Below are 3393 nucleotides of genomic sequence, written 5' to 3' on the forward strand. Positions count from 1 at the left end.
ATTTGAGTCTCAGCAATGATCCGAGTGCGCCGCGTCAGGTAAATGTATGGTGCCCTTCTTTCTTATCTTCTAATGGCCCTTTGACAGGTGAAGATTCTATGATGAAGGACGCAACAACAGCTACGATAGTAGCTAGGAACTTCCTCACTCCAAAAGATAGTAGGCTGCTTTCAGAACGGTCCGATGAGTTGGCCGTTCAAGAGTCCCTAACTCTCAGTGTTCAGTGCGCAGGCTCTGTGTCCAACATGGGCCAACGCCTACTTGCTCGATCCCGCCAAGTGGAATCATTGATGGCGGAGGTGGAAACTCTTAAGCAAGAGATCAAACAGCTTAAGCACGAGAATAGAAGTTTGCATGTGCTTGCAAATAACTATTCGACGGGCATGAAGAGGAAGCTTGATGAGCTGCAAGAATCCAGTGGTCGAATTCAAAGTGACCGTCAAAGGCTTGCTGCTTTCTTCCAGAGGCACCTTTTTCCTGGCTCATTTAGCGTTCCACCAAGTATTGAGGCCTCTTCTTTGATGTCTCCCGCTTCTGTAGTTTTCCCAAGTAGTGGGGCTTCACGTGAACAACCTTTATGAAAGCTCAATCTCTTTTTTTTTTTTTTTTTTTTTTTTTTTTTTTTTTTTTGTACGCACTTGTAATTTCTCGGAGATCAATGAACATGCTTTATTTTATTTAGTGTATTGTGCTAAATACAGATAAAACATATACATCACCAAGATGTGTTATTTCCCCTTTTTTTTTTTTTTTTTTTTTTAATTTTTTATTTTGATGATGTGACTGTACTTGAAGTTTTGAAGTTTCAAGTTGCCTACGTACTCTTGGTTGAGGAGGGATCAAGTCATGACGTAGTTCAAATGAGTGATGGTTTTTTTTTTTTTTTTTTTTTATGATTTTGCCGTACACAGTTTATGCTCTTGCGGGCCAGGAGCGTGGTGCGTTTGCTTTAGGGGTAGTAGCGCTTCAAAAATCTGCCGTTGATGGGGCCGATCTTCAACCCGTCTTCTGCCATGATTAAGTAAGCGCCATTGGTGTAGATCTCTTGTATTACGTAGGGTCCATCCCACTTTGATGTGAACTTGCTTTTTGTCTTATGAGTTGTAATGATAGGCCTACGCAATGCCAGCACGAGATCTCCGGTTTGGAAAGACCTTGGGCGGACTTTCTTGTTGAATGCCTTGGATAACCGTGCTTGGTAGCATTCCAAGTGTTGTTGAGCTTCGAGCCTTCTCTCATCCAGCGCTTCCAACTCCTGAAGGCGCAACTTTGCATTTTCTTCATCAGTCAAGCCTTCTTGTATAGCCATCCTTAGTGAGGGAATTTGACTTTCGAGCGGTAGAACAGCTTCTACGCTATATACGAGAGAATAAGGTGTAGCTTGGGTAGGAGTCCTATGTGTAGTCCTATATGCCCAAAGTGCTTCAATTATTCTTTCATGCCAATCTCTCTTTGTTCGGCCGATTACCTTTTTCAGGAGGTTGCACAACGTCTTGTTGAATGCTTCCGCGAGGCCGTTGGCCGGAGCATGATACATGGAAGACTTGTGCTGCTTGAACTTGTATTTGTCGCAAAGCTCGTCCACGAGTCGGTTGGAGAACTGCTTTCCGTTGTCAGTGATAATGTAGCGAGGCACCCCATATCGGTGGATGATATGCTCCTTGATGAAACGAACAACAGTTTCCTTTTTTACTTCCCTTAAAAGGATGGCTTCAGCCCACTTGGAGAAGTAATCTGTTGCAGCTAGGATGTAAGCTTCCCCTGCAGATGACTTTGGCGTAATTGGTCCTACAACGTCCAATCCCCATGCGTCAAACGGCCATGAAGCAACTGTAGGGTGTAATGGTTCAGGCGGTTGATGTATGAAGTTGGCGTGGAATTGGCAGGCTTGGCACCTTTTGGCGTGTTCCAGGCAGTCCTTCACCATGCTCGGCCAGTAGTAACCCATTCTTTTAAGCCGGAAATGTAGCTTTGGTCCAGACTGATGTGCCCCACACACACCTGAATGTGCTTCTTCCATGGCTAGATTAACTTCTTCCTCACCTAGGCATCTCAGGAGCACTCCTTCAAAAGAGCGTCGATAGAGTGTTCCTTTGTATTAAAGGAAGCGAGGTGCTCGTCGACGTATTTCGGAACGGTGTCTGAGATCATCTGGAAGCTTTCCGTGCTCTAAGTAGTCGATCAGCGGCTGTCTCCACTCTTCAGCATCGACTGGAAGTACTGAGATGACATTTGTATCATCTAGTGACATTTCATTAACGAGCGGAATCACCCATCTTTGGCAAACTGGCACGTCTGCAACTTCATCTTTTCCTAGTGTCATACTCGAGGCTAGATTGGCGAGAGCGTCTGCCATTTGATTTTCCTTTCTTGGCACATGTTCTAGTGTCACAGCTTCGAACTTTTGTAGCAGTTGGGTCGCTAGCCGGAAGTATGGGACGAGATCATCTTTCCTCACCTCATATTCAGTTAAGAGTTGATTGATTATGAGCTTGGAATCGCCATATACCTCAAGAGCTGTGATTTCCATGTTAATCGCCATTTGGAGCCCGATGATCAATGCTTGGTACTCAGCAACATTGTTGGAGCATAGCTCATTCAGTTGGAAGGAGTAAGGTAGTATTTGCCTTTGTGGCGACATGAATACTACTTCTGCCCCCGCTCCGTCTGCTCGTGCGGATCCGTCGAAGAACATCGTCCATGTTGGGAAGATGTCGATGTAGAACACCTCCTCGTCAGGCAAGTCGTCTGAGATTTTCCAATCAGCCGAGATTGGATGATCGGCAAGGAAGTCTGCTAGCACTTGTCCCTTGACGGCTTTAGCTGGGACGTAGATGATCTCATATTGATTAAGAAGCAAAGCCCATTTAGCGAGTCGCCCTGTCAAGACTGGCTTAGTCATAACGTATTTGACAGGGTCGGCTTTAGCAACCAAGTGGATGGTGTAAGCATGCATGTAATGTCTGAGTTTCTGAATGGCAAACACCAAAGCGAGGCACATCTTTTCTATTGGGGAATAGTTCAACTCAGTGCCGGTGAGAGTTCGACTGAGGTAGTAAAGTGCTCCTTCTTTTTGGGATTCATTCTCTTGCGCCAAAAGTGCTCCGATTGAACTTTCCTGAGCAGCAATATACAATATGAGTGGTTTCCCGGGCATAGGTGCCCCCAGGATAGGTGGACTTGACAAATATTTCTTTATGTTTTCAAAAGCATTATGGCATGCTTTGTCCCATACGAATGGAACATCTTTCTTCATAAGGCGACTAAACGGTTGACAACGCCCTGCGAGGTTGGAGATGAAGCGTCTGATGAAGGCTAGCCGTCCTTGTAGACTTTTCAGCTCGCGCAGGTTTCTTGGCTCGGGCAGACAAGGTGCGTTTGGTGCCGTTTGCA

This window comes from Pyrus communis, chromosome 3 (genome assembly GCF_041283825.1).
Source record: "Pyrus communis isolate YQ-2024b chromosome 3, ASM4128382v1, whole genome shotgun sequence".
Taxonomy (NCBI): Eukaryota; Viridiplantae; Streptophyta; class Magnoliopsida; order Rosales; family Rosaceae; genus Pyrus; species Pyrus communis.